We start from the raw sequence: 13,936 nt of genomic DNA on the forward strand, positions 1-13,936 counted from the left end.
AGTGTTTTTGGCATTTGAGAAAGTTGAATGGGCATTGTATGTTTTTTTTTTCCCATGTGTAAACTGGGGGGTCGGGGAGTCATTTGCTGGGTCTATAGAAATACTGAAAGCATATTAGATAGTGTATGTAGCAGAGTTCCTTGGTCCGTGGGAGGGACTCCATCACAGATGGATGAGTCCGGCTAAGATTTCAAACTGTTTCTATGAACTTCCAGCAATATGTATTATAAAGTAAAATGCTTTGGGTATTGATTGGTGCTGTTGTTTTACATGATCCTTGTGCTTTCTTCTTTAATGTTTTAAAGGTCCTTCTGTCAAGAGACCAAAACAGGTTGCAGCTCCTTCCTGCCCTTTGTTCCCTGGTCCTGTCGTCCTTGTACACGGAAAAATCTTGACTGATTTATATCTATTGTTCCATTCATCCACAAAGGACAACTCAAGTCAGCAAACAATAGGAAAAGAAAACATCAGAAACAATAGAACAATAGGCCCAATTTTAGTTTCCCTGCAAAGTCTCCCAGAGGATGGCAGCAACAAAAACGCCAATCTTGGCTTCGTAATGTGCATTGTTCTAATTCATTCTTCTATAGCAATCCTCCCTGGGACATTTTCATCTTGCTGGAATTCTCTGTAACGGTCATTAAATTTCAAAGTACTGCACAATTAAGGATTAGTTAACTATTAGACCCTATAATGACATTCTGATTTATGCAAGCTTCATTAAAATCTTTTTCTAGCTAAGATCTGAAGGGGATAGGAAATGCATCCGGTTTAAGAATCCAAATCAGTTTAATGAGACTGTTTTCCTTTCCCGGACTCCGGCCGCATGTCTCTGTGCTGCCAGATGCTTCAGAGAGTGCAACGGACTAGAAACGGTTGATAATGGCAAAAGGAGAGAGGGTGGACGTGCTGTTGGGACGAGAGAGGGGAGCTCAACCGCGTGGCAAAGAGGCACCTTGTGCATTGGCTGAGTGGTCGCACGTGAGGGTTTCTGAGTTAGACTCAACTACGTTAAATTATGCATCTAAGTTTAATTTTAACTACGCATCAGTTGTCCCCTGACGGGTAGCCAATGATCAGACTTTGCCGTTTGCAGCAACACCCATGTAAGAAATCTCAGTTGTGAGGGGAGAAGTTGGGGCTGGCTCCACCTGGCCCTGCTGGGAGCCTGGTAGAGCCAAAGAAACGAGGCACTGGGTGGTCAAGCTCCGGTCTGGAGGCTCTGGGGAAGAGCCCAGCCCCAGGCTCATTCTGGGGTGTCTGCCGAACCGGGTTTCTTGTGGTCCTAGGACTAAAGTCTCCATTTCCTGAGGCCTCTGGCTGTCAACGGGAAGCCCCTCTGTCCTTCTGAGACCGTGCCTTGGGGGCTCGTGTGACAGGTCAGGGCCACTTGGCAGTCCCTTCCGTCTCAGTGTCAGCGGACAAACAGTCCTACTTCCATCCATAACGTCTCTTCCCAGTGGTACCTGATTGGCAGTTTGAGCGGATCGCTGAAGAAAACAGAATGCAGGGGATGGACGAGGCGATCTCTGGAAGTTTTCCTACCAAAAGCTACAAAATGGGGTTGTCCTTCTATAAAGCAGGGGGACATAACTGGAGGGTTCTCATGAATATTAAGTGACAGTTTGTGGGTAAAGAATTTACCGTTAGCACATAGGGAATGGAAGAAAACTGAGCTATCATCAGCTTTATCGTTATTACTAGTGTCATCATTATGTTTATTATTACTACTAAATTCATATTTGAAAGATTGGAGAAGTCATAAAAGAACCTGCAAAGGACGTTACTGTTTCATGCGAGGGTGTGCTCTACCCTGTCAGAGAGCTGATGTGAAGAGAACCCAAGTTACGCCATCTTACAGGTAAAATAAAATACTGTGTATGGTACATGTGATGGCATACTCCTTTCTCAGTGTGCCTCCTGTCTGTTCACTTTCTGTAAGTGTTCTGGTGCATAAAATGCTCTGTGTTTATTTTCTTATTCAAGTGCCACACAGAGTGAAAGGAAATGGAAAATAATACAATCTTCAAAAACAAACGACATAAATCTGGAATAGTTATATGAATGAGTGAGGCTACTGAACACTGTTACTACCAGGATAGAGAAGGACGTTCATAATGACGTACTATTAAAGGAATAAATAAGCACAAACAAGACAAAAGACAGACAACCCAACGATCCGAAGCATACTCGAGCGTGAACCTAAAAGCAGGGCACGCACCCTCAGACGTGACTCCCGGAACCGAGAAGAGCAGTGGAAAAATTCAAAATTACCTGTGGACGTTGTCAGCATTCTCCACAGTTGCTAGAATACAGCAACTGAGCTGGTGGAAATCAGTAAGAAAAATGGAAAAACGCGATCAGCCAGATTGACCTGGAGGGCATTTGTAGAACAGAGGACCCAACGGAACGGAACATGTGGTCCTTCCGCTGCCCGTGACACACCCCCAGGGACCGCCGCACACAGGACCACGACACAAACTTGTAAAGATGCAAGACGTCTGAAATCAGACGGAGCGTGTTCTCTGGCCTTAATGGAGTAAAACTGGAAACCGATAACAGAAAGATACATGAAAAAATTCTGTTCGGACATTAAAGAGTATGCTTAAAAGTAAAATGTATACAAAGGGGAAGCCACATGGGAAGTTAGAAAATATGTTTAATTGAGCAAAGTAAAACTATAAGAAAATAAAATGGGTTGAAAGTAGAAGTTGGAGGAAATTCATAGCATTAAATGTTTAAACATTTTTAAACACATTAATTTTTTAAATGATCAGATATCAATTATCTCAGTGTCCACTTTTAAAAAAATAAAAAGAAGAGCAAATTAAACCCAAAACAAGCAGAAGAAATTAAATAGTAAAAATGACAGTGGATTATAATGAAATCAAAAGCAGAACAACTGATAGGAAATCAATACAACAAGAAACAAATTTTTATCAAGATTAATAAAATGGAGAAATATATAATAGTTTGACCCAAGAAAAAGATGATGAAAGTCACACGTTGCCGGTGTCAGAAATGCAACAGCGATGATCCCTGAAGCATGAACATGAGAGATACTAAAGGGAAAGCATGGAATCATTATAACCAATGTAAACCAGGGAAATTCCTCGACAAAGTGGGTCACCTTCCTCTAGGAAACCAACTAGCAAAGCTAAATAAAGTACAAACAGATAACCTGAACATTCCTGTAACGAGTGAAGAAATGAAATATTTTCCAAAAAAAATTACCAGCTCAAAGATCTTCACTCGCAAATTCTACTAACGTTTTTGGAGATTAATACCAATTTTATACAAACACAAAAATAGAGCAGGAAGAATCATTTCTGAGTTTATTTTATGAGACCAGCATTAACCTAATACAAAAAAACAGGCAAAAAAAAGAAAGAATAAAAATTATAAAACAATATACCTTATTACTAATATGAACAAAAGTTTCTTACAAAATGTTAGGAAATCCAATACAGAAATATATTAACAGAAAAATGTACTGTAGCCAATTGGGTATCTGTAGGGAACAAAAATATGAGAACTAATAAATGAGTTTATTAAGATTATAGAATGCAAAGTCACTAGACAAAAATCAGTTGTGTTTCTGTATGCTTGTAATGACAATTGCAGATTGGGAAAAACACCAGAAAAACACTTGAAAATAAGTCTAACACGTTGAAGGTTTGTGCAGGAAACGGCAAGGAGAGAAGTCAGAGGCCACCTCGGTGGACGGGACGTGAGCCCCGCTACGGTGGGACGGGAGAGCCAGTGCGGCCAGGGCGGCGACTCCAGCAGATGCAACTGTGAACTGAACATATAATCTGAAACAGAACATTAGCCAGACTTCTGGCGACTTCTCAAGTTGCCTTGGAGAGCAGAAAACGGGGGGAGCAAGAAAAATTCGGGAAAGAACAAAGCTGGAGGACGGACGCTCCCTGCTCCCAAGGTGCAGTCTGCAGCTGCAGACCTCGAGAGCCTCGGGTTGGCGAACACGCAGGTGCAAACATCAACGGAACGGAACAGAGTCTAGAAATAGACCCACACAGATAAGATCGGTTGATTTTTGACACAGGCTCAGAGGCAATGCAGTGGAGAAAGGACAGTATTTTCAACAATGGTGTTGGAAGAACTGGTCATCCGTATTGCAAAACAATGAATCTTGACCAATATCTCGAATTTGTTTTAAAAATGGGGGTGGCACTTACATACTCCCCTTAGCTTGGAGCTCCCCACATCAGACCCAGAGCCAGATACTCAAGGCATCAGTGATACGGCAGGGCGTGCTCCCTGGGTGGTGGTGGTAAGAAACATGGAGGAAGCAGAATGGGGAAGAAGCAAAAAAAATACTAGGGTACATTTTCCAGAGAGGTCCCCAGACTCAGATTAGTCACCCAGAGGAGGAACCTGGAGCGCCGGCTGGACGAGGGGTGACCCTAACCTGCGGCCAGAGTGCTGGCCTTCTCTTGTCACAAAGGGCGATGGCACAGCCACGTAAACTGCCGGATACTCCCGGCTCTTCACGCGGACAGGGTCGCTTGTCTGAGTGAAACCTCTTTGTGAGCCTTCAGCAGCAAAGCCCAGGGGAACGGGGGGCGGGCGCACGGCACTGGCTCAAGGATTCAAGGCGCTGTGGGTGGGCACCGAAGCTGCTGGCCACGATTCCAGGCCCCTTGCTAGCTAGATACAGGCGGCGGAGGGCCACACCGTGTCACTGACTCACGACGTGGATCCAGAGCCCAGACGAGGGGTACAGACACCTGGGGAGAAGGTGAGGCTTGGAGTCCCAGCTGCAGTGTAAAGTGTTCGGCAGGTGTTACTGCTGTTCCCACAACAAGGACATCGCAAAGAACCCGAACGTCCACAACTTACCTTGGACCCGCCAGGAGCTGAGGCTGCAGGGCCGGCCACGCCCGTGACCCCGAGGGGGGCAAACGGGACTCCCGAGACCCGCACCTGCGGGCTGCTCCCCTGGGGCAGAAGCCGCTGGAGCTGAAACTGGTGGGAACCCTGACGTGGTGAGGCTGACAGATTGCTGGATGTAAGAAAAAAAAATGCAAACCTCTAGCCAGACTAACCAAGATAAAAATAGAAAATAAAAATGACTAACATCGGTGATTTGAAAAAGCATTCATCACCATCGATCTCACGGACATTAAAGGGTAATGAAGGACTACTCTGAACGACTCTGTACCCGCAAACGTGGTAACTTGGTTGAAATGGACTCATAATTCTTTAAAAGACACAAACCACTAGTGCTCACACATGGAGAAATAGACAACATTAATAGCCCCATGTGTATTAACTAAATTAAATCGACAATGAAAAATCTTTACCAAAAAAAAAAAGCACCAGACCCAGATGATTTCACCAGTGGATTTTACCACAACGTGCCCAGAAGAGAACGTGCCCGTTTTTTTTCACACTCTCGTCCAGAAAACAGGAGCAGAGAGAACAGTCCCTAACCCACCCCTTGCGGCCAGCGCCACTCTGGGGCCAAAAGCAGAGGAAGGCGTTGCAAGAAAAAACAAACAAACAAAAACCCAACAACTAAGGATGAGCATCTCTCATGAACACAGAGGTAAACGTCTTTACGAAACAGGCGCCAATGCACGCCAGCGACGTGAGAAAAAGAGTGAGCCACAGGGCCACGTTGGGCGCGAACCACGAGGAGCTCCACGCCGTGGCAGGGAGACCCCCGGGGTTGTGTGGGGGTCAGCGAGGGCGCGTGGAGTCAGGGACAGCCCGACGTCTGGCCGTCTTTACAGCCAAAGCAGCGTGGGCCGCGCGGCGGGCGTCTAGGACCCGGGGCTGCAGGGGGGAGCTGGGGGCCAGGCTGTGAGGTCGGCGAGGGGAGTGGCTGACGGGTAAGAGCACAGCCTCGCTGCCCGAGTTCGAACCACCCGCCTCCCCACTTCCTGGCTCGTGACCTTGGAGAATTATTTGACATTTCTGCGCTGGAGTTTCCTCACCGGGGAGATGGGAACCCCTCCTGGTGTCCCGACGTAGGTTAAGGTGTGTAGACCGCTCAGAACACTGACTCACAGCCACCTCTCACTATTGGTTTGCTACTAATGTTAATACGGATTTTGAATCTAAATATAGTGGCACTGAAATATTCTAAACCAAGAATTTGCGGGGGGCAGTATTTCCCTTCTGGGAATAAGCACGGTCCCCCAGCAGCAGGGGCAGGCAGTGCCAAGACGAAAGCCTGGGAGGCGCCGAGTCCTCCGGAGATGTCCTGGGCAGGAAGAGAAAAGGCCAGTGTCAACGCCGTGCCATCGGGAGAGGGTGGCGGCAGGAGACGGCGGTGAGAGATGCTCGGGAAGAAGAATCCACAGGACACGGTGCCTGATTCACTGGGGTGGCTGGCGAGACGCTGCCCAGGGGAGCAGTCCATCCCCTGCGAGGGATGACCTGCCTACAGGACAGCCCTTTGTTGCCGTGCCTATATCGCTCTGGAGTGACAGCTGCGTAAATCACCGGGGTGACTGTCCTCGGGAGCTTGAAGACTCGGACCACAAACGACAAGCCTCAGCGATCCCTGACCGAGCCACCGCCGAGGCCCGGTGAGGAAGAAGAAGAGGAGACCTGGAGAGTGGCTGGAAGGTTGGCCAGCGAGCGTGAGAACACGAGCGGGAGAAGGCTGGCTGCCGATAGCCGGGGAGTCCTCGCCACAGCCAGCCGCGGGGACAGGTGCAGCGCGCTAGCTCGTGCGTCTCTCCCGGGCACGTGGTCCCGTCGGGTGCATCTCTCCCGGGCATGTGGTCCCGTCGGGTGCATCTCTCCCGGGCACGTGGTCCCGTCGGGTGCATCTCTCCCGGGCATGTGGTCCCGTCGCTGGGGCGGAGATGCCGAGGGGACAATGTGACACACGCACACACGTGCACACACAGGGACACACACTCAGCTCCTTTCTCTAACCCCTCTGCACGGTCCACGATATTCCCAAGACACCCCTTCACGATTGCCGTCCTGCCGAGATGCACAATGGCGATGATCTGAAAGGAATCGTTGCTCCCGTCTTCCTGGCCTGACTTCCTTAAGGGCTTGGAGATGACTTGTCCCGGTTGTCACCGCACAGAGGCGGAGCTGGGACGAGTCCCCGGGACGAGTCCCCGTGCCCATGCGGGCGCAGTGCTGCCGCCTCTGCACCGTCCAGCCGCTCTCCTCTCCCTCCGCTCTCTGCTCGTCTGCTTTCTGTCCCCTGTCTACACTCCTCCTCCGAAATGAGAGAAACACTCCCAAATGGAAGGCATTTTTCCCCGTGTGAGTTTCCCCGAAGTTATTTCGGACAGGGCGCTGTGCTCGGCACCCGGCCATAAAAGCAAACATTAAAGAGAATGGAGGCATGAGTGGCGTGGCTAAGCCCCGCCCCCCCGGGTGAAGAGGAAAGACCACCAGGATGGGATCATCTTCCACCGCAGTTTCCTGGGCACCCACTCTGGTCGCCGGCTTCCCGAGGGCCCTCCCTCCCTCCGCTCACCGCTCCGTGCTCCCGAAATGCCTGGGCACCGGGGCCTGGGACTGGGCGTCCCTTGCCCTGGAGTGTCTCAGCCTCCATTGTCGCCCTCTGAGCTGTCCCCCAGGCCCCCTGGTGGCTGGCCGTCCTGCCACGACGCCCCCAGACCAGCAGCCCTCCACATTCTGTCTTCCTGCGCATCCTGTCAGCTTAGCCTAGTGTTCTCCGTGAATTTCTCTCCACGTTTTTACTGTTATCACTGTTCAAATCTTTTATTATTTATTATCTCTGTGTGTTTCTCGGTTAACTCGTATTTGCTAAAATTATGTCCTGCTTTCTACAATTCCTTCACGAGTTCCGTCACCTAACGTCTGAGGCTCGTATAAATTCTGAGATGTTTCCCCTTTCTTGCTTTGCATGTGTTTCCGATGCCTTCCAGCCGGTTTGAACTTGTGCACTGCGGTTTTGATCTGTCTGGCATGCTGTCCTCGTCTGTGGCATGTCATTCGGCTATTTATTCTCCTTGATCTTGCAGTGGCTTTGAAGAGAATTTGATCTTCACATGGTTCTGTTGTTTGTTTTGAAGTGAATTTAGTTCCCCTGAAGTTCGAAGTTCATTCAGATGGCTGCTGTCATCCCCAGTCCTCACGCTCCTTTTGTCTTTCTGCAGCATTTTTACAAAGTGGCAATTTGCTCGCTGGTCTTCCAGAGAGATCTTTGATTCTATGGCCTCTCTCTGTCGAAAGCCTGAGCTCCTTGGCGTGCAATAAATGTCCTTTCAAACCCCGTGTCTCTGGGCCTCCTGTCCGACCAGGTCTCCACCGCCCCACACCCACTCCCTCGGGTGCCGCACCCAGGAACGCTCACCCTCTGTCCCTCCGCTGCGGTGGGTGGCCTCCATCCTTGCAGTGACTTCGCTCTTCCGTCCTCCAGATCCAGGTAACACAGCATCTCCTTCCTTCTGAAGCCCCCTCGGCTGCCTTGGCGGTGGGGGGGAGGGGGCAGCGCCCCTCCTGAGGTGGCGTGCCCTGTCTCTGCTGTCACTCTGTCACCTGCAGCTGCTGAGTCTGGAGGAGCAGCTCTTGGAGCCTCAAGTTTTTCATGCGCACAGAGGGCTGAATAACAACACCCCTCCTGGAGGTTCCGGGGATAGAGAATAACATGAGCAGTGCATTTTTACTTCTGTGTTTTCTTAAGTCACCCCCCACCCCATGGAAGATCATAAAACTCCTGGGTGGGGAGCAGGGTCCTCTGTTCCGCCCCTTTGTCCTCCTCTCCTGCCCTCTTCCTCACCCCTCCCTCCTTCCCCTCTGCTCTCCGGTTCCATTGGGAGTCCGGCTCCGGCGGTGGCTGTGCCGTGCGGTGGACACACGGGGCTCAAGGAGGCACGTCCTCTCCCGGAGAAGCCAGCCACCACCTCGAGGGTCCCGATCACCCGCACCAGGCAGCGGAGGGCACAGAAACGTGGGCACGTCTGACGGAGCAGGCGTGGGGGCGTCCGGCAGATGCAGACGTTGTCGGAGGGGGAACAGGACAGACGCGGGGAGTGGCGTTCAGGAGGGGAGGACGCAGCACGGACGCACGGCGGGCGCCCTGTGGTGGCTCGGGTGACAGCGCTGCAGAGCAGCAGGCAGGGGCTGGAGGAAGCAGGCAGGGAGGGCCCGGCCCGCTCCCGGTGAAGGCTTGGAGGCCACACCGGAAACACTGGGGTGGTTTCGGTTTCGAATACGCAAACAAAGGATTTCGAGCAACGTATTCTGTCTTTCCGTTTAGGTCTAGCTTTCCGGCTCCTCTGCAGCAGTCCTGGGGAGAGAGGGGGCTCGGGGGAGGTGCAGTTGGTGACAGAAGCAGAGGTAACACAGCCAGACCGAACAACAGAGAGGTAGGTAGTAGGTAGGTAGGGAGGTAGGTAGGGAGGTAGGTAGATGGATGATAAATAGATATAAATAGATAGATGATAGATACGTAGATAAACTAGGGAGCTAAGCATTTGCAAAGACTTGGGCAGCATTTCCGGAGGCAGGAAGCTGAGGGGTTGGGTCAATCTGTAGCCTGAGGATGTTTGCTGGAGACGGAGGTGTGGAGCTCGCCTCCTGGCACCGGCTAGGCGGACTGCTGCCCCCCCCCCCCCCGGGAGCCCCTCTCCCTCCCTCTCTCTCTCCTCCCTCTCTCCCTCCCCCTCTCTCCCTCCCCCTCTCCCTCCCTCTCCCTCTCTCTCTCTCTCTACTCCCCCTCTGTCTCTCTCTCCCTCTCTCTCTCCCCACCTCTCTCCCTGTATCTCTCTCTCTCTCCCTCCCCCCCTCCCCCTCATTCTTTGGACTGACACCCCCAAAGGGTCTTGCCACTCAGTCCAGGCGTGATGGGGTCATTTCTTGCTCTGGCTTACACTCCCTTCTTTTCGGTCTAAGTGTGTTTCTATCCCTTTGGCTTCAATCATTTATGCAAGGGCTCCAAAGAATGGTTTGTTCTGCTCTCTGGTTTTATGTGTTTTTATGAAACCACAGTGCAGTCTTAAAAACCCTCCATCTTTAACGTTTCCAAAACAATCTGCAAATATTAGCTACCCGATCCGCACCTCAACCCCAGAAGACTGGGTCCTGTGATTATTTCTGTTTTATAGATGAGAGCCCTGGACAGGGACCATTAAGTAATTTGCTTGAGTTTGAAAAAAAAAAACTACAGGCAAATGTCGTGCGCTGGAGGACCATTCCCACTGAGAACCATTCCTGTTCTTGAGGAGCAACTAGGGGCACAGGGGAGGGTGTGGGCGGGTCAGTGGGGGGGGGGCAGAGGACAGTTCCCAGGCCTGGGACAGATCAGGGGGGTGGACATAAGGATCTGTTGATGCGCCTCCCACCCACGCACTCCTTGAGGACAGCAATGGAGATGGACGTAAATTCGCGGAATACCTGACACACAGCACACATTTAATCAGGATGTGTCTGAAGGATAGAAGGTGCTAGAAATCCAGCTTTCTTCCCCTCCCCGAGCTCCGACGGGAGCACAATACATGCATGAGATACGTTTAGTTTACATTTTATTTGCCATCTCTGGAGGCAGCCGACTTGCACCTCGGCTTTGTGACGCGTCTTGCAACCTTGGACTGATCACGTAGCCTGACGTACCCTGATTTTCCTCACTTGTAAAAGAAAACAAAAAAATAATAATGGTGCAGCGTCACAGGGCTGCTGTGTGAGGGGAGCTGGAATCATTAGAACAGGAGTGGGTATGAGCTCAGCATTCGGTTCACCCGGCTCGGACGCTCACACACACTCAAGCACACTCACTCACACTCACGCACACACACGCACACACCGCATTAGACCTTCTCCCTCACCGCGCCCAGTACAGAGAGTCACCTAACGCTGAACGTGAGCTGCGTACGCTCTTGGAAACCTACTGCATCCGTCCGAAAATGAGAGCAACTGCGTGCTGGTGACGCCCAGGCGCACCGTACAGCAACCTGCAGAGGACCAGCAACTCCCACTGCTGGGACCCACAGAAACTCCTCTGTATCGATAGTAAACAAGTCTGGTCAGGCGATGCTTTTTGTTGCCACAGAAGTTCTCTGCCTGAGATTTGCCTTATACCAGCAATCTTTAACCCGTGCGCTGCAAGAATTTCAAAACGTGCAGCACCCGACTGTCTAGTCAGGGGCACGGACCTCTCTTCCCTGAGATTGTCAGATAAAACATGACCACAGCCTTCCAGTGTGCATGCGTCAAAATTAAACCTATTTTTTTCTGTGAGATCAGCAGAAAATGCAATGTATTTTTTGCGTGCCGCAGAATGTTGGCGATTAGTTTACACGTGCATGAGATGGAAAGGTCGGAAACTGGCGCCTTCCATGATCGCGAGGAAGGCTGTCAGCAGTGCCCTGTCGTTGGCACCCAGCACGGGACTCTGCAACCACAGGTGCTCACGAAATGTCCCGGGACCACGAGGGTGATTCGCTTTGCGGCAGTTTTCACTAACAGCCACTCGAGAACCATCTCAGAGAAAGAATGTGCCCGCTCTTTGACACGGAGGCGGTCAGAGTTTTTCTCTCGTATCCACAGTGAGCGGAACCTGAAGATAGAGTGACACTCTGCAGCCACAGGCATTCAAGTCTCCGCCCTGGTCTGGAGACCACTCTGATCCTACCGAAAGCTGCTGGTACCTTGTCTTTCCTTCTAAAACTTGGTCTTCATTTAGAATTCTACAGGAATAAAAATGTGCCATTAATTCTCAGGCTCACCAGATGTCGAATATGTAATCCTGTTTTTAATTTATTTTATTTCTGTTTGGTGGCACCGTTTCCCCAAAAGGGCCATATGGTATTCCCGACAGGTTTCAGAGAGCCTGAGGCTGAGGCGCGTGGGTAGCTGGAGCCCCACCTGTGGCGCCCATCGGAGCATGGAGGGGACCCCAAGTGCAGGAGGCAGAGTCGCAAATCACTCCTATTACAGCTCCGGTGGCAGAGGAGGAAAAAAATGGAGTGAAATTTATAAAACAAAGTATATTCCCAGCACCTACACTCTAGGCTGTCACTGGGATAACTCTGATTCAGACTCCTGATGCATCAGAACGAATATATACAGAAAGGCAGGAAAGAAAAAAAAAAACAGAGTTTTTTTTGGAGCAAACATGAAGAGCTTATTTCCCAAAGTAAATTATGCATGAGGTGTGCAAATTAGTTCTCGGATGTCTTGCCGAAGCGGGAACAGAGAACCGCAAAGACCGCGCGAGCATGAGACATTCTCTGGATTCCCTCAACCTTCAGTGAAAGGAGGAGCACACGGACGCGTGGCAGAGAGAGCACGGACGCTTTTGACGAAAGGGCCGCTTGTGGGGCGTGTTCTGTTGAAGCTGGAGGCCGGACAGCCGGGGCGTGCGTGCCCCAGGAGCTGTTGCGTGGGCGGGGACGACCTTCCTCTCCTCCACCACTCCACCCGTTCTCGGTTCTGGAAATACAAGTCGGGGTCCGCGTAAAGCTCTCTGGAGCCGCTGACCCTTCCTGAACACGGGCGGCAGGGGACCTCGTTTGGGCCACATCCCCTTGACCGTGTATCACTGTGTAAAAAAAAAAAAAAAACAAAAAAAACCCAAAACAGCCTTTTTGTAAGTAATCTCAACGTATAAAAGAACACGGACTTTTCTCATCCCACCTCGCATTCACAGTGTAAAGGCCCGGGACGGCGACAGCGCCCCTCTCTGCTTCTGAGACCGGCTCGTGCAGAGCTCCGTGGCGGCACCCACACTTTAATTACATTTCCTGCCTGGTGAATTCCCAATCCTCCGCCTGTTATTCTAGGTAACCTCAGAATTGAGAAGAGGGATTGAGTCACCGAAGCATCGCAAATGTTTAGTAAATTGGTGGCAAAACGAACATGGAATGTTTTCTTTAAATATCTTTAAACCCCCCTCTCCACCAGCCGTCACCGCGACAGTGTCACTTGCCGCCGAGACCCCGCCGGGCCTGCAGCCGAGACGCCGCTGTTTCCTGGGGCGCGGCGTCCCGTGCCGCAGACGCTAATTGGATTGGGACTTCGATTTTTCTCTTCAGCTAAAGAGAGGCCACGTCCTTCCAGCTCGGTTAGACGGGAATGGCACGCTTTTCCTCTAATTGGCCCTGGTTGCATGTTGCACGAGAATGTGCAAGCCACATTCTGGGTGGGGGGGTCTCACTCAGGGTGGGGCAAAAGCAGACTTACGGCGGTGAGTGCAGGAAGCACAGAGTTTCTCTTGCACTACGTTGTGTTAAGTCCTGGGCTGAGTCTCCCCTGCAGACGGCTGTGAGCCTAGTTTCGCCCCACCCTGCACGAAGCTGAGCCAGACGCGGCCGCTGGTGTCGAGGCCTCCCAGGTTGGCTTCGGAAACGGCTCTGCATCAACAACCTCACAGTGAAACTGTGCTCCTTGCCCCCGTGGAGTACAGAGAAGGGTCTAATTAATTAAATGGAGCTTAGTAAGGAAACCAGGACAATGAAACAGAAGACCCCCGGTCGACCAAGGACGAACTGTTCGGGCCGGGCCTTGGCAGGTAGGGAAGAGGCCAGGGGGCTCCCATGAGAGGCCGGAGCACCACGGAAGGTCAGGAGGTGCTGGCCCGCAGCCCAGAGCCACGTGCCAGGAGGAAGAGTTTGGTTGGGGTTGTTTTCAAGAGAAACCTAGAGTGTGAGCGTCTCCTAGCTGGGTGGAAAGCAAGGCTTCTGGTCCTTGCCCTGTTTTCTTTCAGCCCCTCTCAGTACACTGGCCTTCACCCCCGGCCCTTCCTCTGGTGTCTGGGGGTGCTGCGGTGGCTCTTAGCCACTGGTCATGACACACGGTCATCAGCACGCCTGGGAGTAACTGCGACACAGCCGCGAGTCCCCTCCATCAGAGACCACGGACACCCCCCAGAAGGCCTTCGTGTCTATTCGTTGTAAGCTTCACGCCAGTTGCTCTTTGAGAAGCCAGACACCAGCCCCGGCTGGCATAGCTCAGTGGATTGAGCACGGGCTGC

Source organism: Phyllostomus hastatus, unplaced genomic scaffold (assembly GCF_019186645.2).
Source record: "Phyllostomus hastatus isolate PE091 unplaced genomic scaffold, TTU_PhHast_1.1 phas_scaffold_21, whole genome shotgun sequence".
Taxonomy (NCBI): domain Eukaryota; kingdom Metazoa; phylum Chordata; class Mammalia; order Chiroptera; family Phyllostomidae; genus Phyllostomus; species Phyllostomus hastatus.